This window comes from Pithys albifrons, chromosome 10 (genome assembly GCF_047495875.1).
Source record: "Pithys albifrons albifrons isolate INPA30051 chromosome 10, PitAlb_v1, whole genome shotgun sequence".
Classification (NCBI taxonomy): Eukaryota; Metazoa; Chordata; class Aves; order Passeriformes; family Thamnophilidae; genus Pithys; species Pithys albifrons.
In genome coordinates this window covers 27407515-27435512 of record NC_092467.1, presented here as the reverse complement: position 1 = coordinate 27435512, position 27998 = coordinate 27407515, and the positions used below count along the sequence as shown (strand labels likewise).

Below are 27998 nucleotides of genomic sequence, written 5' to 3'. Positions count from 1 at the left end.
CTACCCACAGGTATCTCTAAGTCTTCTACAATAACAGAGTGATCAAACGATGCATGAGAACCCCTGGAGTGTGAGCCTCTGGCAGACAACTCTGTGTAGTCCAAGATCATCTGTGTCTTTGTCATTCTTTGACAGAAAACTGTTGAAACTGTTTGGATACTGAATGATGGCTGTAGGTACTGTGTTCTAATCCCTTCCAGTTTCAATTCTTTTCCTAATATGTAAGCTTGCTACAAGTCAAACTCTTCATTACCTGTCCTGTCAGTACTGTTACAGTGATTTTAGATACCTGAAGACTGTTACAGTGTTTGGTTTCAGTCTTGCCTTATGGATCATGATATGCAAATCTCCCATAAGTTGCACTGGCCTGCAGACCCTTTCTTTGGTCCACTTTTCCACTAAGTGTGGCATCCCAAGCTGGACAGAATATTCCAATTAAAACCTCAGCACTGAGTAAAGAGAGTATTATTTAATGTGTGCAAAAATGCCATTTATCAAACTCCGTGTCCTTCCTTTTTCATAATACAGCATTTGTAACACCTGTCACTCCATATCCTTCTCTGTGTAATTCCTGCCTACTCAGATTTTCTTATTTTATGCTTCTCCAGATGATTATTCTGAAGGGTTCTGTTTTGCACTTCCTGTGGTAACTCTGGTGTGTGACAGCTTAGCCTGCTGAGTGGCAGCAAACAAGTTACTGGAGACTGAACAGAAGGAATGTGAGAAGGAACCACTGAAGACTTTGTACTAAAGGTATTAGGTGATTGTGACTGACTACCTCTGGGAAATCAACCTTACCCTCTGGCCAGAAATGTTTCTTCTTCTTAACATTTTGTGTGTGTACAGTCTCCTCCTGGAGGGACAGGCTGGAAATTTGTACCAGGGTTTGCTTTTGGCTGCCCAAACACTTCTGTGGTTTGATGGACTATTGTATTTCCTGCAAAAAATTCTAGAAAACAACTACATCATGCACAGGAATGATCATAAATTAAGTCTTCCTGATGTCTCTAGTACTATGAGAAGGAATACAAGAAGGTAATTGTACAACCCCTTAGTGTGTCCTGGTTTTGATTGGGACATTCCTACAAGACATGAGAATTTTGATTGTTTACTTATATGACAAAAGAGAAAAAAGGCCCTTTTTTTAGCAGAATAAATAACATACTGTTGAAACAAACACTTCCCACACAGTGAAACAAGACAGCTGACGGTACTGTAAGTCTATTCCCATTTTTTTAACATTTCAAAATTTTTGTATCTGAGAATAAATTACCTTGCTTTGAATTTATTTTGAAGTGCATGCTTACAGTTAGTTTGGAACAGCAAACTGTTCCCTCTTTCAGTCAAGTTTATAGAAATTATACACTCCGTGGAGCAACTTTCTCTTTTATTTGGAGGTGTTAACATCTTAACAGTGGACTTGCACACAGTTTTAGAAATTCAACCGTAAGGCTGTATATAGACTTAAAAAATGTCTCAAACCCACATTCACTTCATTTGGTGTTTTGGTCTGTGTACAGTCCCACAAAACCTCATGCAGACAGAGGTGACAACACAGAATCTCTGCCAGACACACAGGGTGATTGTAATGTGCATGTTGCCTCTGACTTACAAGCTGTACAGCAGCACAGTGCAAGGGTAAAGGACAAGATAAAATCATTTGCTGCTCTTTTGATTTCCTGAGGGATTATTGGTTTTACACAAGAAGTCAGGAATGCAGTTCCTTTTGTGAGGACCATTCCTGTGCCAAAATTTGAAAGTATGTTCCTGTCAACTCTGATGCCATTCCTAGATTTTACATCAGTCTTAAATCTGGATGCAAAGATCTCTGTTGTAGAAGCCCCATCTTGTGGACAACCAATCAATGACTACTTCAGCACAACGAAGATTTGAAATACTTGGAAAATCTGAAGGTATTTTGGTGATCTTTGCAATAAACTGGAGAGTCTTCATATTTCTGGACAATATAGAAACTTTATTCATTTGTAGAAATCAGCATATGCTTTTTGAAGGCTATTTCCACAGGAACAAACAGTGAATTACAGAAAGGTGATAAATAGAGGTGGAAACAAGAATGTTGTCCCCAGAACTCAGTTTTAGATATGAATCAGCTAAAACACTAAGAATCCTGAATCCTTGAATTCACAGAATTGTGTCCTACACTATTTGTGTAGCATAAATGAGTCTTTGGGTGGCAAAATCATATAAGGGCACAAAGACATTCTTTGAAAAAAATGTGGAAATCTTGGAAATATCCTTGAGGAGATTGTTTCAGCATAAAGTAATAGAAAAGGTGAAGCAATAACAGACTCAATGAGTCACTGGTAGGGAGAGTGTTAGGGAGGCAAAAGGAGTGTGAAAACAAGCCTGTGATAAAAGCTATTTTCAAGTTTCAGTATGACATTAATAGGATATATTATATATATTCTATTATATAGAAAAATGTATACATAGAATATCTTTTTGTCCCTCTGAAGATACAATAGTTTTCTGTTCCTTCTGTATGGAGAAAGAAGAAACCTCTGTGATAGTTTTCTATTTAGTAATTAGGGCTATAAGGAAGTAGCCACAAAGAGTGGCGACATCTAGGGAAGGGTTGGGGGAAGTGCCTCCCTGCTGAACATCTGCAGCTGAAAATGCAGCCACTTCTTTTTCGGTGGAGGAAACGTGCCCAGGGGAGGTTTGGTTGGAGTGGCTCCCTTGGAAGGGATGACAAGAGTAAAAAGGATTCAGGCATGGTGCCACGCCAGCCCCTTTGGTGGGAGGGGAACAGAGGCTGCTGTCCCTACAAGTGGATGTCTGACTAAGGATGGGGATTAAAAGAGAGACAAAAGTTTGGTAACTGGACATCACAAAGCCAGGAAATAATTTCCTAGTTCTTGCCAACAATAGTCTGAATTTTACTACTTAAAATAACCTGTAAAAGTGAACACACATTTGCCACTTTACAGTTTAAAATAACTGTTTACTTCATATTGAATCAAAATACTTAGATTGTCATCCTTCAGTAGACTGAGAATTTCAGAAACATGACTAATTTGTAGCTTATATAGGTCTAAAAAAGTCACAGTTCTTAATAAATTAACAGGTAAAATTATAAATGCACATTACCAGCATATTATTAAAAATTACAGAAACGTCTGTGGATGCTGAGAAGTTTCTGTCTGACTCCTTTTGTTTCTCATAGCAATCCAAAGCCTCTTTTGGAATATAATTCTACATTTTTGAAGGGCATCCTTGAGGAATTGTGTGAGCCAGAGCAAAACGTTTGAGGAACATACATATTCCCAATTTTTACCTCAGTCTACTCCTTAGGGAAGACAATATTAGAACTTCAGCAATATACAGGACTAAAATTTTTACCCGAGAGCAAATTTTTCTGGGACAAGCATGTGCAGTCAAAATCGATATCTTTCTTGGTGTGAAATGAAGCCATGAAAGGAACTTTGTGGCTCCTTTCAGTGGAAGTTGTTTCTTCCTCAGACAGGGAACAGCAGCGGGTAGTTCACCCCTCAAGGGAAGAGCATATGAAGTGGGAACAGCTACTTAGAATTCCCTGCACTTAAATAATGAAGCATGAAAAATTCAGCAAGAGAAGTACAGATAGATATTAGTGTGATGTGAAATCTAGAGGAGAAGCTGTAGCTTAGGAAAAGAAAATGAATATGTAAAGCTTGTAATAAGATGGTGTTGGAAAGCAAGGATTTATTCCAGGGAGGAAATAATGCTTGCTCAGAGTCCCTGCTCCACCAAGTGAGTTCACTGTAGTACAGAGAAAGGACAAACCTTGGTATAAAGGCCAAACTATTGCCTTATTCTGAGCCAAAGGCTCTAGAAGGAGCCAGTGTTGGGAAAAGCAGAGGTCTCTGGAGAGTATAAGACAAGGGCAAACTTTCAGTGACACTTTTTATAGGGGATTGTATTAGAGATTATAGCTGTTTGTAGATGCCCATATGAGAAGGGAATTGATTACATCATGAAGAGTAACCTTCCCCTGCTAATATGTACAATAAGAGGTTCAATTGCTGGATATCATAAACAAGGGGTTAATTACTAAAATGTTGCAGACTAATATGGATCTCTTGGACTAATAGATTTTATCAAGAAAATACAGCAGGACTGGAAACTCTAAGTGTAAACCTGCAGTAATCCACTGTCAGAAGAATTGTGTAGGTGTATCAAATTGATTTGAAAGGGAATGAAGAGGTGTGACTTGTGAATTGCTACTTTTTAAAGATAAAAAATTAGTGCACATGTAGGCCATGTTAAAAAAAGAAAGTAACTTTTCATCCTTATCTCTTTATTATGCACATTTTTATCAGTGTTTTCTTTGGTTGCCTCTAGCCTTTCTGCTATTTTAAGTATTCTCACATTAAATTTTTATTGATATAAAAATGTTAAAAGATGTAATAATAATACTGATATATCAAGTGATTTGGCATTGTAAAAGATGAATTTTCAGTGGAGTTTTGAAAACAAGGCTTGATGTGTTATGTTATTATGCATTATTATGTTAAATGCATGTGGTTGAACCTTGAGCACCTGTGTAAAGTATGAAAGTGTTCTTTTAAAGCTGTATCTGCCTTGGGTCCCTTCCTCTTCCAGCCCAGTCCCTTCCTCTGGAGCTGTGGTGGTGCCACATTGCTGGAACCCCACTGGTCACCAGCACAGGATCCACTTCCCCAGGGATGGATCCTGGTCCTTGAGCCTACACAGATCAGTGAGGTCAGGAGAAGGAAAGGCTCTGCCACCACCAAAGACAATCCCAAACTCCTCCAAGCCTTGTCAAAAAGCTTCAGTAATTTACAGTTCCTTATGGTAAGACACTTTTTCTGGTACTAATATCGCAAACATTTAAAATGTAATCAGACAATAATTGCTATCACAGCTTTTAATTCTTTGTTTCTGCTTCAAGTTTTCCTCAGAACCAAAAGTTAATGCCCATTGGCTAATTTCCAGTGCATGCCTCCACAGAACAACTGCTGCCTTTAACTGGTGGAGAGATCAAGGCTTGAACTGACAAAAGACATCTGTATTTTGGAAAACAAATTAATGTTTATGTTTTAATTTATAAGTTCCTGGCTCTTTTATGGTTCCTGTTTTTCAAGTAATGTCTCTTTGGATCCCTAGCTGATGGAGAGTCAAAATGGAAAAGGCCCATGAGAGAATTATCACAATAGAACATCTGGTCTGCATTGGAAAAATCTGAGAAAGATATTCAACTTCTCTGAGACTGAGAGGCAGTTTTGAGGCAGTTTGAAAGTCAGTCTATGAAAAATCGTGCAGGTTGTGGCCACCTGGGCCAATCTAGTGTTTTGGTCAGAGCTACTCTGCTTCCTAGAACCTGAATTTTAATCTTTCTTCAGCATGGATATGTGAGAGCTGGGAGTGGTATGAAAGGTGTTTGCTTTTCATAATGTTAATCTGAGTGCCTGCATTGTCCTAATTATATTGTGGGGTTTTGCTGGTCTCTCAGTTTTCTTTTGAGCATGTAGGGTGGAATCAAAAGGATTTCCCAGGGCTTTTGGCATAGCTTTATAGGAAAATGGATGGAAATGACTTTGTATATTTTTGGAAGAATATTTTGCATCCTACTTTAAACTGTTCCAGAAGGCAGAAGGACATTGGCTAGACTGTGTATTGGCTCAGGTACTAGTATGTCACTAATGGCAAGGAGTTCTGCTTTACCTAAATTGTTCCTCTTTTCTGCAGTCACAGACAATGAGAAATGCAAATAAACCATGGACCAACCAGAGCAGTAAGGGTACCACTGGATTCTGGAGGAACAAACTCCTTCCACCTCATGAAACTTTGGTCTTTTATGTCATCATAGCTCATGCAGAACAGAAACAATTTGACATGTATAACAAGAAACACTGCAAATTGTTTGCCAAACAAAGACTTATACTGCAGATGGAAGAACTGATGAAAATTGTTTATAGATGAGGAACTAAATGTAGATTTTTCAAGAACAAGGTTGCTCTCTTCCTTGCCAAGACAAACAACACATCTAATAGACATCTCATTGCTTTAGGCTGCCTGAGGACCCACTGGAAGGTCTATGGACCTTTCTTCACAGCAAATTTGTTTATTGTCAATACATAAGTATATTGTCCACAGTTACACTGTGGCAGCTGCAGAGGAAGTGGAAGGTTCTCAGGAATACATTAGGGAGAACTGGATTTTTGGCTTCTGATATAGTGTGGAGTGCTTTTGGAAACTGTGGAAGTTTATGAGCTGGATGTTACTGCTACAAGAGGTTATCTATCAGTTAAACATAATAGTAATTAATCTGCTATCTTTAGATCCTAACACTAACAACGTGATGAAATTGAGAATTCCTCTGCTTTAGAATTGCAGTTTTCCAAGATGCCTTCTCTCCTACAAAGATGCCCTGATTGGCACTTAAGTTTTCAGTATTACCTTTAGAAATCTGTGCACAGATGTTTTTACAAGGCACTGTGTAGTCATCCTAAACAACTGGTTTTAGTGGGCCAGTTATTTAGGAAAAGCATGCAATGAGAACATAAATACAATCCCTGATACTGACATAAAACAGGTATTAGCAGAATAATATAGTTTGTATTGCCCTGATAGATAGCAGACCATGGAAATACAAAACTCATCATGTCCTTAAAATTCTGTTATATCTGTGAACATGTATGTATTGGAAAAGAGGGCCTACAGCAGCCTGGGCTGCATTGGGAAACGTATTGCCAGGAGGTCAAAGAAGGTGATTATTCTCCTTTTCTCAGCACTGGTGAGACTGCAGTGGAAGTGCTGTGCCCAGTTCTGGGCTCCCCACAGCAGGAAGGACATGGACACACTGGAGAGAGGGCAGGAAAAGGCCATGAAGATGATTAAGGGCACCAAAGAGGTTTTGAAGTTGATGTCCGTGAAGATACACAAACCCCAACTGGGTGAGCTCCTGAGCAGCCTGCTCTGAGTGATTCTGCTTTATGCTGGGGCTTGGACTGCATGATCTCCAGAGGTGCTTCCACACTGTGAGTATTTGAAGCAGTTTGCTTATGTCTTGTCAGCCTTTTAGCTGGAACTCAACTATTTAGGAATCCTGAAGAGTGCAAAGGCTGTGACCCCAGAAATCCATCCAGATGGCTGAGGCCCAGAAAAGGCTAATGGGAGCTGCTTAGTATTTTGAATATCTCATCAGAGTGATATTTCACTTTAAAATACAAATATAGACATAACTTGGGTCTTAATGACACTGAATACCCATAATGTCTCACTTCAGCTGGACTGCAGATGGTAAAAACTGCTCTCTATCGAAGCACACATATTTTAGTTTAATCTTGCTTTTTAAAATCTTACCATGTACTTTAATGTAGAAATTAATATTTGGTGCTTTATGGTGCAGAATTTATTTGTTGATTTGTTCCACAATTTCTTTCCTTACTAGCACTGATATTAACAAATCAAAATGTATTTTGATGTATTACTTGAGTAATAAGCACATACTGTCTCAAGGAGTTGAGAATATCATAATTTGAGCAAGGTAAAATCAAAATATGTAATTACATTGCATACTCTATGGCACTTAGTTTGTAACTATTCTTACAGCACCTTCAGAATAAGAACAAAGATGAAATTCAAAAAGGGCATTCATAGTTCAAAAGACACAAGATTTATGTGGGAAGGCAAAGATAATGTATTTTTTTTTAGGTAGACTGAAACAGAGGTAGGGAGATTCACCTGTGGTTTTTCATCGTGTAAATGCCAAGGAACAAACTTGCTGTATTGAGAATTCTCAGGTCCTCCTTCTTTTGAAAACTCTTTGTCTTTCATATTGCCCTGAGGAAAAAAGGAAAGCACGCTGGAAAACAAGAAAATGAGGAATGCTGCACAAGAAAGTAGAAGATAAATAGCTTACAAGCATTTGATTGGATTTTGGTTTTGCACTCAGCAAGTGAAACTGTAAGTAAATAACCTGTTTCCTTATCAATACATGGAGTCACATTGGGTCTGACAGACCAAGGCATAAATGTATAAATAACACCTCTGATAATTATTAGAAGACATCAAGTTTTGCTATGGATGAGCCCATCCTGAAACTACAAAATTAAGACGTCAGACAAAAATAGTACATGAAGGTCAAATACACTTAGTCATAAAGTTGCTGTTGTCTGCTACCACTTTTCCCTGATTTAATACTATTCAATCTCCTCTAGTCTGCGTGGAACAGGGGCTTTGTGGGGAGACTATTACTTTGAATTGACACCTCTAGCAGCAGTTCCTGCTTGTACTGGTTTCCTTTTATAAATGTATAACCTGTAATATCTGTCAAAGCCTGGCTTAGCTCCAAGTCACCCATTTCTCAGTAATACAGGAAATTAAATCTAATGTCTAATAAGCATAGAAGCTTATGCAACTTTCATTCTCTGAAAAAAAATAATAAATAACATAATAATATTACCTTGTCTTTTGATAACTAGTGAATTGTGCACTTTGTTTTTCTGCAGACTAGTTCTGCATCTGGGCTCGAGGAGGCCAGATTTATCCACTCCTTTTTTCAGACTTTCTGAATGTCACCTCAAAATTCTCCTCTTGTTAAAGGTTCCCCTGAAGCTTCCATGTGTAGGGTTTGGTTCCTTTCTCCGATTCACCCTATGGAGGAACACCCTTTGTTCCCCCACACAAGGGCTCTGCACCCCATGGTGTTACCCTTTGGTTCTGGCTGCTTTCTCATTCCTTCTCTCCCTCACAGGATTTTCTCCAGCCTGACCAGATTTCTGCCTGTTCCAACCCATTTTCCATTAATACCCTCCACGCTTCTGTGTCAGTGAGTGCAACATTTAAAAATGGAGAAATCTGCCTTTAAACCACACAGATTAGCAACATAATTTCAGGGGTTTGCCTCCTGCATGTCTCGGTTCAGTAAGTGGGTTTATACTGAATAATTTTAAACTGTTGCAGCCCTCTGAAACCATTTCTCTCGGTTCTGTAATATAGAAAGTGACAGAAGGTCGCTGATGCTGTGGAAATTGGTTTCCCAGTTGATATGCTAATTCAGCAAGAAATCAGTTCTTGCAGAAATGCAAAGAAAATTATTTTAATTTAGTGCCATGCTACTTCGTTGACTTTTAGGAAAGAGATAATTAAAACATTCAAGGGAGTTCCAAGTCTCTGGAGAAAGTACTGTTATGGAGATATAAGGTTATTTTTGCCTCACAGCTTATTAGCTTCTTTTCTAAAAGCAAATCAGCTGAATGTGATGGGCACAAAAATAACATTTTCATGTGCTCAAAGAAATAAGATATTTTTATAAACTGAGTTCAATATAAAAATAGACTTGGTTCAGTCTCTTCTGTGTCACTCACCCCATGTTTACAGTAACTGCTCCTGCAATTTTCTGGATGAAAACTGCCATCCAGATACATCCAAGGCCATTAATAAGTCTGCACTTTGCAACTAATTGCAACAGGGAATAGAACTACATTGATGGTGCCTAAGGAGAAAGAGAATTTCTGCACTCAGTGTGAATAAGAAGCAGCCAATGCCTTGGTTTTTTCTGAAATAAATAATTAAAAGATCGGCCAGTTTATCTTTGTCAGAGAATATTTTTCTTCTGGCTTAGCTTGGACACCAATCTCACTGTTGAGTTTGCATTTATGGAGTAGGACCCAAGGTTTTCTCCATGTGGTTAGTGTTATGGTTCTGACTTTACAAGTCTTGCTGCTTGGCATAGTTGCAGAAATCATGTCTGCTTGCACAGCAACAACAAAACTGGGGTTCAGATGCTGCTGGTTAGTCAATTGAGAAGGAACAAAATTAGTTTTGAAGGCTGCCACCCTTCTTGGCTCAGGTGCAGAAAAGTTGGTAAAAGCTGCAAAGACAACTGAGTACCCTGATGACAGTATTTATCCTACATTTCATTTCGTAAGTGGATTTTTAGGAATAGTTTTTTTCATTTAGTTTTTTTACTCTGCTTTAGCAAATCATGTGTGACTGTAGCTGTTTTTCCAAAACGTCTGTTTTAGTTGCTTTTGTTGCCATTAGTCAACTCCTCACTCCGTGTAGTAACGTCCACAAGGTGGTGCCACAGCTAAGAAGTTTGTAATAAATAAGAAAATTATTTGCTACTTCTATCTGCTTTTTGAAACTGACCAAAGTATCTGCACCATTAAAGAATTAATAATTGTTTTATAAGTGTAATATCACAGGTTTACAAGCTTTTGTTTTAAACCACTTGTGTGAGCAGAGATGGATCGGTCTGCTGAGTGGGAGCAGCACCCACACACCTGTGACCATCCTAAATAATAACCTAAATGAAAACCTAAGAGTCAGCTCAGGGTCAAGCAGAGAGGCTGACAAATTGCTGTGTGTGTGCTAGCAGGGTTATCCGTGCAAACACTGCCCGTGGATGGCTCCTATGTATGTCCCTTCAGCAATCCCCCAGGAGTCGGCCAAATCCTGACAAACAGAAGTTCATCTACAACTTCAGCTAAGTCAGTTTGCATTACCCTAGTGGGGCATATCAGACCCTAATCTTCTGAGTTTCTTCTACAGCCAGAGATAGCCAAGCTCCCTGGGTTATGATAATGCACAGCTGACTTAATTCCGAAGGGGTGTGAAGTGCATCCAGAGGGAGCTGCAGTGAGAGGGTTAGTATATACAGGAAAATTCAGTAGTAGTCGTTTTTCTTCAATCATAGTTAAAAATGCAGCCATGCCAAGCTGTGTTCAGCACAGGTGATCAATTTGACGAGCATCTTTCTATACAAGATCAGACTAGAGAAAGTAACAGGGAATGTAAGATGTCAAATGTACCACCCAGTACAGAAAAGACTGTAACAGTTGCAGGAAAAAGTTGTTTGAATGGATCTGAATGACTGCACTGTTTTATAGCAGACTTGTGTGTCCCAGGAGAGCTGAACTGCAGAAGACTTGGTAATGTCTCTCAAAACATGTTAGTTCTTCAGCTACCCTTAGCCACATGGCCATGGTTGCTTCTTGCACCCCTGCCCTGCTCCCCTCAGAGACCTCTGCCACACAGGTATGCATGCTAACACAAGGAATACTTTCCATGAGCTTCTGCAATGGATAAATTAAGTTTACATTGTTTATTCATCACATTATTTTGTACCAAAAGCAGCAAGAAAAAGGAATAATTTAAAATACCTTTCAGACAAACATTGCATTTGATGGTTTCTTCCTGCTAGAATAATAACTCTTTAGTATGGTAGACCTGTATCAGAAAGAGAAAAATAACAATTTTTGCATAATATGTTTCTGTATATTGCTACATTATTTTTTAAAAGCATACTAAAATTCTGGTGGCTTGTAAGAGACTCAGTGGAAATTATAAATACCCAGGAAAGATGACCTGTTCCCCAGTTATAAAACAGGAGTTGGAGGCTTATTGAGCCCAGTTCTAAAAGTTGTCAAATTACATAGCTGCCACCTCTTTCTTTTTTTTTTCTTTTTTTTTTAGGATCAGTTCTATATATTTTAAAGTGCTTTACAGTAATTTAAAACTTTGTTTTGGTTTTAACATCTGTTTGGAAAAGTCTGAATTGGAGAACTAACTAAAAATACAAAGTCACTGAACGGGTCAACTAGATCTAATTTCTGAGTCAGTCTGTCCAGTTAGTTTGGACTAACTGAATCATGACAGCAATTTTCAGAGTATTCCTGCAAGAGTCTTCTGAATGTATGGCTGTAATGTGTCTTGCAATGAAAATTACGTATTTCTGGTTTAGTTTGGACTTCATTTTTTCTTTTGCTTTCAAAAATGTTTATCTTTCAGATATTTTACACAGAGAAGAAATGCTCTGTTCTAAAGAGAATGAGAGAGCATCGAGATCATGCATTTAAGTCTCCACTGTATATTAACTCCAGCTATGCATTATTTTAGTAATTTAACAACCAGATTGAAATCTAAAACACTTTCCCTCGCAGTATTTGTAAGGATTTTTGCACCCTTTTTGGAAATCCCATAAGTATTTTTAAACTATCAAAACTTTTGTTTGTCTGAGTCTGGTTTTCTGGTTTCTCATTTAGGCAATCATGACCAAAACATGCTTCAGCTCTATGTGTATACCTAGATGTTACTAGAAGGAGGTACCTTGCAGTGCTGTGAGTCAGGAGTCAGTGTGAGCAGGGCCCAGCAATCATCCTGCAGATGCACAGCGCTAACCGGAAACAATCGAGCGTGGCAGTGGTATCCTGCAGGATGTGTGCAGTGCCTTCGCTGGGGGGGATTTACACAGGGCTGCAGTATAGATTATACATGCTGGTAATTGTGGTATTGTTATTGCTGGGCTATATCTCAGCACAGGAAACACATATAAGCACATTTGAAGTGATAACATCCATTCCTGTTTAAAAAGCAATATTTTATTCTTGTACATAATACAGCATTTGCAAGACAATATAGACAATTCCCTAACTAGTACTTAGCAAGACTTTTAGGAGAAAAACCTGATTCATTGTGGGAGGGCCATTTACAAATAAATCGACATAAACTTTTATTCTTATTCACTTTATTTTTTTCAGTATGGACTCTAATCCAAGATCAAGAAAGAGACAATACAGTGCCGTATGAAAATACAAGAAAGATCAAAATAAGTTTTCAGTGTATCAGCAAAACCACAGTGCTGGGTTTCTGTTAAGGAGAATGAGTAATACCATTCTAGGTGTGCAGAATTCTGTGAGTGGGTAATAATTCCATCTAACTGATAGGGCAGATTTTCTGCAAGGAAATAAATTATCCCAACTGAAATCCTGCCCTATCTCTTCAGGTCAGTAAGAAAGCACACCCACCCTACCCATTTAGCTGAAGTCCCTCTATGCTTGCTTGTCTAACATTAGGATTCAGGAACAAGTTTGTTCTCCATCCAACATTCCCAACCCAGTCTTGCAATTCAGGAAGAGATTGGCTCCAACCTTGGCCTGGAAAGAGGTATCTCTTCCTGCTGCTGTTCCCAGGATGTGGGATCTAGGTTCATCCTCAGCTCTGCAGCTGGAGGGAGCGTGTGTTCAGACCCCTCTCAGAGCCTCTCACCATTTCTCTTTCAGACCTATAATAGTGCGCTCAGGGAAATTACTGATCAGCTCAGGGCTCTCCCAAGTTCCCTCCTGGAGAGGGACATGGATCTGTCCAGAAGAGTAATGGAATAGCCATTTCAGATTTTGTGTGCCAACCTCTTCTCCACAGACAACACGCTGACAAAAGGTAACATATTGTGCATGCAGTGCCTCTTTCTTGCCTTGTTTAGCCAGGAAAAATAGATTAAAATTGGTATCAAGTTTCTCTGTTGTTCCTTCAACAACAGACAATTACCAGGGAAGACAAAATAAGACAAATATTTAAGTTTATAGAATAATTAATTAGAGGAGAGCATATGATTTTTCTCAAAAGGCCTTCCAGCTAAATAGGGTGGGGGTTTTTAATGCTCTGAAACATTCTTGCCTGCTTTAATATATGAGAAAAGTAACAGCAGAACTGTGAAACAAATTAATACCTCAAAAAATACCAACCCTGAATCACAGCTAAATCTATGTCCATATTTGTAATACTGTTGCAGATCAATTATATGCTGTTGTGCTTGTATAAATTGATTTTTTGAAATGGTAGTTATGAGTGAGGTTCTAAATAGACACTGCACAATATAATAAAGGACTGACCTACTAACAGATCTAATGGTGGTGTGATAAACACATACACAAAATAGCCCAAAGCCTAATGAGTTCCTTCATGATTTCATGAAAAACTTTTGTTTTCTATCTATATTATTTAACATTAAGAACACATTTGCCTTTATAAATTTATAAATGCTATGGATCTGAAATTTTTGTGCTGACAGTTTAGCATGAATAAAGGTATAGCTTTGTCTGATCTCATATTAAAAAAATTTCAAAATAATGATGTTGCTGATGCCTCTTAATATGCCCTTGCATTGTGGCAGCCTCATTACAATATTCTTTTGGATATGTCACCTGATTAGGTATGCTTTGATTTCAAGATAATATTAAGATATGTTTAATTATGATTTTCACTATTTTCCTGAATAGGAATCTCTTTCCCTGTTTTAAACTTGTTTAACAAAGGAGCAGCTTCAGTCATAATAAGAGCACTTAATATTATGCAGGTTTTCACAGTTGGTTGCTGGGATCAGGGCTTTAAAAACAAAGGTCAGGTGAAGATCCCTTCTTGAAATACACCAGGATATGAACCTCTATTTTTATTTGTTGTTCCTAAGTCCACATGTTAAACAGACAGATAATAACTTTAATGTAATCAAATATATTTGTATTTGTGTGAATGACTGAACATCACACCTCTATGGCTGCTGCATGTGTGAATCTTCCTGAAGTACATCCTTGTGTTGGCTTTCATTTGGCTGTAAGAGATGGTGCCTGCAAAAATACCCCACAGCTTGAAAAGGAGACCAATGTCTGTCTGTGTCACACGGGAAATGTATTTCATCACTCCCTCACATGACATCAAAATCATTGTGCCCTTGATCATGGAAATGAAAATACCAGTCTCTACATGCCATAGGATTTGTAATGAGCTGGAGATACCCAGAGAAAACTCTGTAAGTTACTTTAGTCTCTTTATTTTGCCTTGTCTCAAAAATGCCTGATTTTGTTTGAGTTTGTAAGAGAAATGTCTGTGTTGGGATGGAAATGCTCCAACAAGTCCTCATCATTAAAATGCACTGAGTTCTGTCCCCTGCAAGGAGCCGTGTGGAGCCTGGGAGTCTTTGTGCCTTTGGGGATCTCAGACGCTTCCTGGTCCCACTTCAGCCACTTGACAGAACTCCAGAAACACCTGGGATGTCTTTAGGTGTTAAATATTTGGTTTAAATATCTAAAAGGTAAGAGTTTCCTAATCATCAGAAGACCCAAGAGTTTAAAGATCAGACTGAAGCATGCCCCTTGCATTTGCTGCCTCAGTAAAGCTGTCAGGATGCTGCCCAGCTGTGCTGCCACATGTGCTGCTCCCCGTTTTGGGTAAGTAAGCACTTGGGCCTGGGATCTTCTGTACAAGCTATGACTGAACCCATTCGCAGTATTTTAGGTGACACACTAAAATGGTCAGCATAAACTGAGAAGACTTTGTCCAGCACTTTGTCAGCATGCCAGAAGAAATTCCTGGGGATTCAGAGTCTAAGATTTCATTTCAATTAATTGTCAGGATGATGAATATTATTTATTCCACACTAAGGCTCATTTTAATCCAAAACACAGACAGATAGCGTCAATGCAGGCAAGACGATACTTCTTCCTGCATAGAAGCCCATCTAGATATAATCCAGTTTTACTCTCCTGTCTCTAAATTTGAAGGACGACAGGAGTGGAAACTGCAGCTGGCCTGGGATTCCCTTGCACTTAAACCTGATCTAATTAGGCAAGTCTATTTTTTCACAAAATAAAATTATTATAGACAACAGTATGATGAACTGAAAACTCGAAGTTGTTAAATTCTGTCTAGTTTGAAAAAGGAGGGGTATCAGACAGATTCTCAGTGAGGCAGTGGAGCCCAGTGGGCAGAGTGCTGGACAGGGATTGAGAAATCTGGGTTCTTTTCCAAACTCTCCTGACTTTTAAACAACCTTGAGCTGTCACTTCTCTGTGCTTTGGATTCACTGTCTGTAAGAGGAGGATAATAATCTTCATAGTGGTTTGAGAGTTGCTGAAGGAAGGATCTGCATGAACACAGCACTTCTTGCACTAGCCTGAGCTTGATGCGGCTGTGGTTAAAGGTGGCCACGATTTGGTCAATTCCTCAAGTATTCCAGAAAATCTGGGAAACTTTGGTTGTTAGACAGCTTGCTTTCAGTTGTCTGTCAAAACACATTTTCATGTTAAAGGTCTTTCTTATCTTTCAGACCATTACAAAATATCTCCAGAAAATTTCATATTCTTTAGTTGCACATTAATACTCACAGTTAATACTCCTGTTGCTCAAAGTGCCTCTCAGGATCATAGAAATGATAATTTAACATAGATAGTGTATTTTTGACCTAAAAAAAAAAAGAGAAGAGTTTTGCAGTATTCAACATATCTGGAGGAAAAAAGTACCAGTGAGTTTATATTATAAGATAATTCAAATGGACTTTTAGTTTGAAACATTTTTTTGACACAAAAAAAATTGAGTTTTTTTAATTGTCATTTTAAATCAAGGTCTTAATTTCACACGTTTTGTATTAATGTACAACTACACGCTCTGTGAACAAAAAAAGAACAGTCTACTTTCAAAACTGCTGAATGCTTTGACCTCAAGGGCATAGAAACTGTTGACTCATTGTTTTTACTGCATATAATATTAGTCCTTTGTCACATCCAGGGAATGACATCATCTTCTTCATTGTTAGCAGCAGGTTTGAATAACAGAAAAAGTGCAGCATTAGTTGTCTGCTGTGTTTGTTCTTAATAAATGAATGGATATCTGGTACCAAGACTCAGATTAGGATTTTTGAGTAACATTTAGAACAAGCTTGTGCCCAGAGCCTGCAAAGAGCTTTGCTCCTGGCCACCATCTGCAGGGCAGCCGAGCTGGCAGGAGCACGAAGCCCGCAGAGGGAATGTCGCTGATGGTTCTGGCTTCTTGCAAGTGATAAGAGGAGTCAGGAAAGGAAGAGATTAAGCACAGACTGAAACAGATCTGTTCTTCAAGGTCAGTTTAGTAAAAAGAGTCCCTGCACTTCTGTGAATCATACTTCTCTGGAATCTAACATTATGAAATTATCTGAAAAGAAGTCATCTCTAGGACATGCAAACAAAATGGGAACTAATTATCTTGAAAATGCACCAGAATAAGTATTTCATCTTGGTCTTCTCCCTATAACTAAAATATCTGTGTCCTGGTCTCAGAGAGTAATTCCCTGTCAGAAGTGTTTGGTTACTCCTTCCTGCTCATGGAAGGATATATGCTTACATATAGTAACTAGGCTGGTGGAAATCTTCTCTGAAGTGATACACCACCTTCTATAAAGTTCTTCATAATTCTTTCTTGTCATAGAAAAATTTAAGTGTTGCTTCCTGAACAATAAATATTCCTAGTGAAACACAATTTACTCAGGCAGAGATGCCTTGAGAGTCTGATCAAGTGCCAAATTCTAATCTGTCTCCATTACCAACAGCCTTTAAGTTTTCCCAGAAAAATAGGATGTCTTTAACTATAAAATTATGCCTTTGTGATTCCAAAATTATTTATACTGCTGATAAATTCCTGTGTTGAGAGAATGAATCAAACTGGAGTTTGAAAAGCTGAAATCCATACAGCTGTGAGAGAAGCACCCAGGCAGCAGGCTGGGAAAGCTGGAGGCAATAGGTTAAGGATCCAGGATTGCTTCATCACAGAGGTCCACATACCAAGAGTGGACTCAGGCAAGGGCTACACACATGGAAATACTTTCTAGAATGCCAGAGCTAAAAAAGAATAAACAAGCCATGCTGTAAAAGATCAAATTCAGACCTGTTGACTTGGAAGCAGCAGAGATCTGATGTATTGGCCTCTTCACAAGAGCCACACCTGTACTCATGCAGGTGCAGAGAGCTGCCTTGCATGGAGATGGCTCAGGTTTGAGCAGGTGCATCCATCTCAATTCCTATCCAACTGATATCCCAAATTTCAGACTTAGCTGTTATGTGAAGTAAGAAATGTTACACTTTTTTCTTTATCTTTTCTATGCTTTTGCCATATGAAGTCTTTTCTTGGTCTTCTGTTCCAGTCCATAGTTTGCCTTCAATCAACACTTCCAAAAAGTCTCAAGTAGCATGAGTTTTGGTGAGGCCAAATCACTTGATTTTCCCTTACCCTGTTTAGAAGAGGCTTTACTTGGACAAAAGCAATAATGCCAGCCATTTCCCTTCATCCTTTAAAATTACTGGCCACCTCTAAAGAACTTGGCCTCTCTTTTATGTCACTTTCTGACAACTCATTTGAGTTCAACAGGTTGCTGTGGCCAAATTAAATGCTTGGGAAATGGACCATACAATTAATTTGCAATAGTAAGTTGTCTCAGCATCATTTCTCTTCCTCTCAAGGGGAATGCTGGCTCAAGCAAAAGAAAAGATTAACGTAATAAAAATATTCTAAAGACATCCTGTTAATTGTCCCAAGCTCAGATGGTATTGTCTATTCTTCTGTTGTGCATAGCCAGCAAACAGTGTAAAATCCAGAATTCCTTCCCACCATGAAAGCAGAGCCTTCAGTGCTACAGGATAATCCCTGCCTTTCTGGAAAGCAGATGGAAATGTGGTGTGGCAGAGCTTTGCTTTGGGTTTCAGAGGTGAGCTCAAATTTGCTCCTTTTATGAATATAATGATAGGACTTGTTAATTTAGATACATCAGCAACTTCAACTGACAGAATAAAGATTTGTGAACAAAAGGAAAATTGCAAGAAAGTAAGAGCAAATTTGGGGAAAAGAGGCAAATATTTTCTCCCTGAATATGCAAATGAGGTTTCCCATATTTGTTTGGGAACAGAAAACACTTGAGGTTTTAAATTCAGCCAAAATAGATGCTTTCATTTACTACATTTGCAGTGTTGACCTTAAACATCACATTCAATAACAGCAAATCTCATTGGAAAAATAAGTTAATGTATCAAATAAAACTCAGAAATATTCACAAGTGACTGGTTGAAGCAAAGTTGGCAGAAGAGTTAAAAGAAACAGGAGTCTGTAATTCTCTCTTTGCTCTAAAATGTCCTTTCCTCAAAAGGGACAAAGTCTGACTCTTGCTTATATAAAAATAGTCATAAAATATGTAAGAAAACACAGAATGTTGTTTGCTTCAGTTCCTGTAAACTAATCAGGGTGAATGATGAGTCTTCCTGTAACTCGGAGCACTATTGAATACTATGCATGAAGCTGTTCCTCCCCTCACAAACAGCCCGAGCTTTGCCTATGTATCAGTGTAGAAAAATAAGTATTGACTTATTCACAAATTACTTTTTAGGCACTGGATTCCCAGAAATGTATTTGTGTAACAGCATCTAGAAGCAAATGAATGTGTTAATAACCAGTTTTTCTTTCATTTTATGGCCTTAAAGACACTTTGATCTTATAAAATTATGTTTGCCATTTTGCAAAGCAGAATTCTTATCTCAGCTCTGGTGCTCATTTCTTTACCTCCTCTTCTAAAATAAATTTTTAACATGAGTTCAGTATGCCCCAATTCATTTTGTTTCAGGCTGCCACTTAAGATCTTTCTGAGTGTTTTATCAAACAAACAGATTCCCTTCAAGATGCTAACTTGTTCTCATTTTTTATGCATCTTTCTAAAATGAAGTATTTTGAATTTGGTACAGTTTGTTCACACGTCAAATATGGATTTTTAAATTCTGTCTTTCTGCAGAACAGAAAATAAATCAGATGTGTTATCTGATTGTACTTTGATCAGGTTTTTCTGTGTTCTCAAAAAGAACAGCGTGGAGCTTCACTTGCTGCACAAAAACCATTTTTAGCTTTGAAAATATTTTCAAACATCTCGGGAAAGCCAGACCCAACACTTAGGTTAGAGTTCTACTCACCTTAAAAAAACTCTCATTGCTTTACCATGGTCATATCTTGACCATTTAGGATTTTTTGGCATTTAATCTCCACTACATGAATTGAGAAAAACTTCTTAGTAGGAGCCAAAATGCAGCCAGAATTTCACCCACCCTAATACTTGCCATCACTCTCCATCAGTGACATGAGTGGGTGATAAAAAATGTCTGTATCTGCTTCTGGTGCATCTTGATACATGGCAACCTAGGAAATCCTGCCACTGTGTGTGACACAGGTGGGGAGGTGTGTGAGCCTGCACATCGGGGTGTTCTGCTGTCTTTGAAGTAAAAATTGCAATTAAAACTGTTAGTGATCAAGTTCATGGTGGCCGTGGGACTCTAAAGGTTGTGGGAGGGCTTGTGGGTTTTAATAGACAAGGCTGAAAATGTTCTGGGCAAACAACAAAGGAATCTGCCCTCCTTGTGTGCTGCACTTGCTGTAGGCAGAGGATGTTGCAGATGTGTTCTAAAGATTAAGTAATCCAAGAAAACAGCAGGACTGTGAAAATCCAAAGATAGAGTGCAATTATATTCGAACTCCTTTATGGCCTTCTCAAATTGTAAAGATCAGAGCCTAGACCTCTGGGAAACCTCTGAGGAAAAGTCTGAGGAAGACATTCTTCAAAATAATTTACCATTTAGTTTCCTCAGTATGATGGAAACAAGATATAGCTGTCCTGGCTGCCCTCAGTCCTTCCGTTTCTAAAAGATACCCCAGTACATATAAACCTTTTTGATCCAAGGGAGATGCTGTTCTCAATATTTATGGTGTGTTCCCAAACTGATTTCTCTCTTTTAGTGTCTCCAGTGCAAAATCATTACAAAGTCAGAAGTAAACCAAGTCCAACTTGTGGGCAAAAAAATTGGATTCCATCGTATGTTTCATATTGTACCATTATGAAAATGGTATATTAAATTCAAATACTTCAATTGTACCATTAGATGTTGTCATTATGTGGCTTGCTAATTGATAGGTTATTCAAATGAACATTATAATTTTAGACTTCTTAGAAGCATCCATGTGAGGAATTTCCAAACTTCAGAAAAGTAAACTGGGTGTTAGGAAGGAAAAACATGTACTGAGAATATTTCCTAATGCATGTCACTGAAAAATCATTACATAACTGCCATGTGCATTCCAGGACTTGGTGCAGTCTATTTTTAATACCCGGTATGAAAGAACTTCCTGCTACTTTTTCTCTTTGAAAGCTGCTTTGTGGTTCATTAGATCATGTTGTCAGGACAATTTTTCTGCTATCCTTAAACTTAATTTTTTCCTGTTTAAAAGAAAAAAAAAAAGGTGAAACTGTATCAGGTGGAAGAAGGTGCTGAGCATAAAATACCTGTAAGAGTAAGGTACATTGTGTAAGTGTTGCAGTGGTCCCAGAACTAAGCACTGCCAGCTTAGGCTTAATATCAAATCCCAAAAGAAATCTGAACATATTAAACACATACACATTTAAGAAAAACAGAAGAACTTGTATGCCAAGCAACAGCACCTAGCAAGAATTTTCAACTGTTTATGAAAACAGACTTTTTTTTTAATTACAGCAGTTTTAATTTCATACTGTTCTCCAGTGTTATCACAGGTCAGCATTTTGGCCATAATTCATATAATCATTAACATGAAGCATTTTGCTTAAATGCCACCAAAGTTCTTCAAACATGGGCTGTGCAAGATAATTCAGAATATTTTAACTGCAGAGAAAGTTTACAGCAATAGTGTAGGTTTGCTGTTAAAATCCTGGACAGACTGATAGAGATGAGATGGTCAGAGGGACCACCATTTTCACCTCCTCTGACTTCCTGCTTAACAAAGGCCACGGGACTTCCTGAAATAATCTCTTCAGTCTAGAACATATCTCTTAAGCAAACATACAGTGAAGTGACAGACAGTGCATTAAATCTGCTGAAAGTATTTTAAAGTAGTAATCTTATAGACAAAAGAAAATGTTTGTACTTGCAAATTAACAGACAGTTCATTGTATGTTATAAAAGGCTTCTGTGACTCTCTTACTTCCACCCAGAGCAGAGAAATGGGATGGCAATTTTCATTGCCAAGTAGCACTGGGTGGTAATTGCTGTAACTCTTGCTGTGAACCTGCTCTGGAAGGCTCTGGCAGGGAGGCAGCAGAGCGTGGCAGTCAGATGACTGACACAGGTAATGCCCTCAGCTGCCCTGTCTGCCGCGCCAACATCCAGCACCAGTGCCATGAAACAGCTTTCAAGACAGGGAGCAGCTCCCGAGCTGCCTTGGTTCTCAGTTTGGTGTTAAGAAGGCAAACAGTCAACTGTGAGAGACATGGAGCACTTTTGGGGGCTGTTTGGTTGTGCTTTCCCTGGGGCTTGTGATAGGGAACTGCACTAATGAGGGTGTTGGAACGAGGACACCTGCTCAACTCCACGGGTTTAATCCATCGGCACATGCAGAGCAGAGTCAGGGCGTTTAAGAACCCCAAAGCTAACGAAATGTTTGCACCTCCCTTTCTCTAGCTTTGATGTTCTCCCACCAGAAGCACTTCCTTTCCCTCCTTCCCTCTGCTGACTCTGAAAAATTTCATCTTCACAGAATACTTTTGGATAATTTATTTCTGCACTTCTGCAGATCTTTCAGGTTTTTATTGCCAAAGAAACTGGTCTTGCCCCCAGTCCCAGTGCTCCCAGGCTCAATCAAGCACACTCCTCCTTTTCCCTCTTCACATCAGAACACTCTGGATTTATTTTTCTTTATTTTAACTTACTTCAGAGGAAATAATCACTCAAAAATGTGAAATCTGACTAAATTCCACCTATTTCAACAAAGTTTTCAGTAAGAAAGTCACTACACTTCATTTAAAAGTCTTCCACATTTAGGCCAAAGTCATGGAACTGCTTTGCTTCACGTTGTCCAGTGCTTCATAATAACATCTTGTTTTCAGTTGCTTGTCACTGTTTGGGCTGGTATTCTCCAAGCCAAGCATCTGCCTCAGGTTTAATTTTTGGCAGTTGCTAGCTAAACCACTGTAGTAATTCTCAAGAACAAGGTTAAAAAAATATTTTGCCCATATTAAAAAATAATAATCTGGTTGCTTCATTCAGAAGTGTCGGTATCCCCATTACAGAAGGAATTTGAAATGGAACACCATCACTGTCTGGTTTCACCCATGTACCTTTCAAGCAGCAACTTGGAACTTGGCAGCACCACTGCTGTGGTTTCACAGATGTGCATCCAAATGCAAAAATGTTGTAAAACTCCATAAGTTATAAGACTCCACAGAATTTCAGTTTATGTGTGATCAGTTAAGAATTGTACGCTTTTGGCAGTTACATTTCCCGAAGACCATCCTATGCTGATGGATCCTGCAGTGTCTTTGGTGGCTGCATGGCCTGCAAGCACCATGAGCTGCTTTCTCAGGGGGACAGCCAGGTATGTGCCTGAGGCAGTGGGGACCACACACAAGATCCCTCAGCAGCTTCTCCTTCTCCATTCCCAAGAGATCACTGCCTGTGAGATCTGAGCACCCCTTCTGGGTGCATCATCTCCCTTTCTCCTGCTGCTGAGTCAGTGAGAAAAAGAGGATGGGTCACAAAGATGGAAGAGTTTGGGAGAAGGCCTGCAACCAGCAGAGCATGGGAGAGAAAGTGAGAAGGAGGAGATGAAGGCAGTAGATTCCAGGGAGACAAATATTAACTGACCAGTGCTAGAAATTCTCCCAGGACATCATGAACCAAAATCAGTTGTGGAAGCAGTGGGGGGAAAAAGGGATTATCCATATTTACACAAAGAGATTCTGCTAGGCAATGGGAAAGGGTATGGCCTATTGGGTAAGGAGGTTAATTAGCATAATGACGGTAGAGATAAGATGCCAGAGGAAATAATTAATTAAAAATAAGAAGGTGGGTGTGCAGATGAAGGAAAGGAAAGTAGGAGATGAAAATAGAATGTGAAGTGTGTAAGAAGGCAAGATCCAGGGAATGGAGAGATGTATAAACAAAGTGTGGCAGAGAAAGAGCTGGGAGTTACTTGAAAATAGCACAAAGGACGAGGAGAAGGCAGGAGCCAGGCAGGAGGGAGGTTACTTAAGATTATCAAGGGAGAGAAGGAGTGTGAGTGCAGATTGAACTTTAAAATAGGCTGATTTTTTGAGTCAGACATCAATGCAAATTGTGATTTATCTGTAATGTATAAAAATAGGAATCAGGTATGACTAACAACAGTAGACTCAGGATTTTTTTCTTCTTAGAGATCTTCTTTATCAAATATTCTGGATCTCTTGAGCCAGTGCCCCAGAGTTAAGGTGACCGCATGTCATTATCTGTTTATTTTTCGGGCTTCCTCTCTCTGATTTTATTAACAAACATTCAAGTGCCTAAAATACAATATGCTGCTTTTTTAACCACAGTAAAAAGTATCTCTGCAAAATACACTTGAAAATACTATGAGCAATTTTGAAATTATAGGTAGGGCTGCCAGCAATGTCTCTTCACTGGCAGAGCAAAGCACGGCCCTGCATTCAGCTCAGTGGCCTTTTCACTGTGGGTGTTTGTCCTCTAAGAGTGCTTGTGCCATCCCCACATCCATTAGGCACACTTCATCACAGGGCTGAGCAGCACTGCCTTTGCAAGTTCATCTCCCACCAGCTAGGAACACCACCTGGAGCTACGGGAAGACACAGTGGGAGATGGTGGGTGCACTGGGTGGCCTCTGCTGCCCACGGGCAGGGCAGAGGTGGAGGTCACTAAGCAGGAGCCAGGGAGGGGGGGTGGAAGGTGTCCTGCCCCCGGTACTGCTGGAGCTGCAGAGACACCAGTTACACTCCTCCAGTGGCAAAACAGGGGGAAACACTGAAATTTGCCTCTAACATGCTGGTTCAGCTTGCAAGCATCTGCCATTTATATAAGAAATGCCAATTTTTAAAATATATATGGCAAATGCTTCCCCATGACCAGCATGTGTGGTCTGTCACATTCTCTCCCAGTTGAAAGCAAGCTTTGCAGAGCTGAGCTGCTTTACTTTCCTTTTGAGACTGAAAGTAGCACTGCTGTCAGAAGATTGAGTTGTTGGTGTGTATCAGGTGATAGGAAAAATTACTCTGAAACTGCACATGGTCTGACATACTCTTTTTTTTTAATATATATACATATACTTGGGAGCTGCAAATATTGATATTCTGTCTATGTATCTGTTTGTCATACTGAGAGCTTAAAGCCACAAATGACATCCCTAGTAACAGCTCCTAAGGGTAAGGCTGCTCTTACTACTTGGTACCTCCTAATGATTAAACAGAGCTAAAAGTTGATACATCGAGCTATTGCTTCTCAAGGCAGATCTCTCTTCAAATTCTGACCTACGTCCCAGCTAGAAATGTGTTCAATCTTTTCTTAATTTGTAATAGATACTTGTATACATTACAAAACCGTCTTGCAATTTGGCAAATTAAGTTGTCTGTGGTTAGCTCTGGAATTGCAGAGATATTGCAGTGCACTGCAGCATTGCATAATGAGGTTCCCCAGACTTTCCTTACTCGGGTGAGTAACAGTAATCCTTATCTCTGCTGAGCATCAGATTCATCCTGTTTTTGAGAAAAGAATTAGTATCAAATATATGATGGGCATGTTATGCCTTGTGGCTGCAATGTTGTTTCAATTAACTTCTCTGAATATACCACAATGAAAAGTGTCAGCTCTTTGCCTCAGAGGCCTATAATTAGATTAAATGAATACTGTTAATTATCTACTACCTTCTTTACACAAAACAGTATGTTTCCATAAATTAAATTGCTCGTACAGGAAGGAAATTGTTGTTCACTCCAATACATGCATACAGTGCTGGATTGTGAATACTGTGACTGTATCACACTGCAGCACAGCTCTTTGTCTTCAACCCTTATTTTACAGGAGCTAAAACAAATTACAGCTGAAAAATCCACAGACATCACACTACTTAAATCATACATGTTGGTGGAAGGAAGGGATAATACTATAAGTTACAGTGCTCATGAAACAAATATACTTTTCTCTTTAACAGATGTTCTCTATAAAATTCCCTCAGAGAGATTAAATACAGCTTTGTTTGTGTACCTACAGTCACACCCTCAAGGACTATGGCATGTACAAAGAGAAAACTGCTTTTTCTACCAGGGTGTACTTCTCTTTTCAGAAAATTTTTAAAAAATCTGTTCTGTAGGAGGTATTTACAACTAACAGCTCCATTTCCAGGCCTGTGCATATTCCAGGTAGTGTGGACTGAAAATCTTCTCTGCCTGTTTTCCAGCATTACTAGATACAAGCAAAAGTTCCTGACTGATCAATACACTCCCACCCTGGCATGCCTGATTTGCAAGGGCAGATTTTCAAACGGTGGTACATCACCTCTGGGTAACATATCTGAAGCAGAAAGCACTCTTTGATTTGACAAAGTGTATCCAAATGTCCCTATTTCCATCAGAATAGATGGATAGTTAATAACTTCAGGCCCGAACATGCATCCTCTCTCTCCAAAAAATTACAATAACTTTAGCAGAAGCCCTTCCTTCGGCCTGCAGTATACTCTGCATATAAATGGGATCTGTACCCAGGATTGCTCTTGTGTTCCATTAAGGTCAGATCCTGAAAAGCTTTTGAATACTCAGTGTTTCTACAGGGCATTGCATTTGATTGTGGTTTGTGCTGTGTATCTTTTCCTTTAAATGTTCATTAGCTCCATGTATAAAAGTGTTCATGAAAATATCATTGTGCTGGTAATAATATTGAGGAGTGAAGAGGGCTGTGTTGCAATATAAATGCTGCCCCGTTTCCTGCTCTCAGGGTGTAACAGGAGAAAGAAAGACCATCTTGATAGGCACTATCTGCTGAAGGAAAACTGTCACCAGGAGCTGTGAATTGACTTTAACCTTTTAGTGGCTGCACTGTGAAGAAAATGTTTCAAGCTTCCTACCCAGGATTAGGCTTCTGTAATTTCAAATAGTCAGAAATGCCAGCGGCCCTCATAATTCCTGCTACAAATATCAGAAAACAGTTACAGAGGAACAAAGAAATGCAACTGGAAACATGGTTCAGTGGTCTTGTACTTCCCTGAAAAGCTGATTATACTTTTGGCTGATTCAGTTTCTTTCAGAGGGAATTGACCCTTTTTGGCAGTTTGAGTCTCAGCAGCACTGGCTGCACTGACGGCACAAAATGCATCTGGAGATGAGGAAATCAGCTTGGGGGTCCTGTCTGTGTCAAACTGAATTTTGCCACCGAGCTCTAGATTTTGTCTTTCAGCCCCTCATTGCCCCTTGTTTAGTCAGATTCAGAAGCCATTTTAACACTAGTTTAAAAACAGAGACATTTCATTTGTGCTTTTGCAGGTGCCTTGCCCAATTCCCTGCTTTCCCTGCATGACTTATCTTTTAGGATAAGCACTAATGAAAGGTCAAGGTTATTCTGAAGTATCCAACACAGGAGAGTTTTCTTCCTCCTAAATCCTTAAGCTGAACTTTGCACAATTACAACCAATACTGCTCTGAAAGGTAATTCAAACGAGGGAAAAGTACAAAATGACAAGCAGGAACCTTTGGCACTGTAAAATGTCCCTGGTGATTTGTACTTAGTGCTTCTTCAAAACGCAGAAGCCATTTTACCACTCAGAGCCATGGCAGAAGTGAATTATTTTTTTTTCTAGTGAGGCTCTGTAAATTAGGGCTGCAGAGCCAGGCTTGACACATCTGGCTCTCAGAAATGTGCCGTGTACTTTACATCCGAACATAATTTCCTCGCCTCTGTGGCACAGAAACCAAGCAGTGGATTTTTCCTCCCCCCTCTCTCGCCTGTCTGATTTTCAAATGTAACACAAGGTCATGAAAAGCTCCGGCTTGGGGATACACCTTGCTACCTATTTTTTTAAGGAAACATGGAGACAAACCTGCTTGGTTTTGCCTTCTACGTGGGCTGGGCTGGGAGAAGATGCTTCTGCATCCCTGAACGCGGGGCTTGGAGAAGGAGAGCCCGGCGCTGCAGCGGGAGCCCTGGAGCCGCCGCCGCCGCCCGGCAGCGGCCGCAAAGATGTGTCAGAAACATCCCCCCGGCAAGATGTGGGTCCCTTCTCTGTACTCACTGCGGCTGCGATGGCACCGGGGCTATGCTGAGGAGACTCCAGTCCCGCTGCGGGGAGAGGGAGGGAGGAAAGGGAGGGAAAAAAGAAAGAAAAAAAAAAAGAAGAAGAAGGGGGGGAAAAAAGGCGCAGTGCGAGTTGCGGCGGGAGGGAGGGAGGCCCGGGGGCGAGCGGGGTGTGCGGGAGCCCCGCAGCCCCGGGGCCGCGGAGCGCGGCGCGGCCGCCCCGGGCCTGGCGGCGGGGGCCGGGGCGAAGCGAAGCGGCGGCGGAGCCCGCGGAGGAAACTAAATAAATAAAATCAGACTGTTATTTAAGGCGCGTAAATTTAAAATTATTTGGACAGGAAGAGCAAGGGGAGCGGAGCCGCAGGAGCCAAACTAACGGTTTCGGAGCCCGGCGCG

At 39.7% G+C, this 27998-nt stretch overlaps 2 long non-coding RNA genes across 3 annotated transcripts; one reads left to right on the top strand and one right to left on the bottom strand.

Moving 5' to 3' along the window:
• Window positions 1–14: 14 nt before the first annotated feature.
• Window positions 15–5256, top strand: LOC139676486 (uncharacterized). The gene is made up of 3 exons (XR_011698665.1): window positions 15–176; window positions 609–1913; window positions 4606–5256. It is a non-coding gene; the product is annotated as an uncharacterized lncRNA (long non-coding RNA).
• LOC139676485 (uncharacterized) lies at window positions 2134–27834 on the bottom strand. 2 transcript variants are annotated; one of them, XR_011698664.1, is made up of 5 exons: window positions 27601–27834; window positions 15912–15988; window positions 11136–11202; window positions 7711–7809; window positions 2134–7002 (listed from the first exon to the last, which is right to left on the bottom strand). It is a non-coding gene; the product is annotated as an uncharacterized lncRNA (long non-coding RNA). The 2 variants fall into 2 exon arrangements; XR_011698663.1 differs by having other exon boundaries at window positions 2134–7809.
• Window positions 27835–27998: the final 164 nt, after the last annotated feature.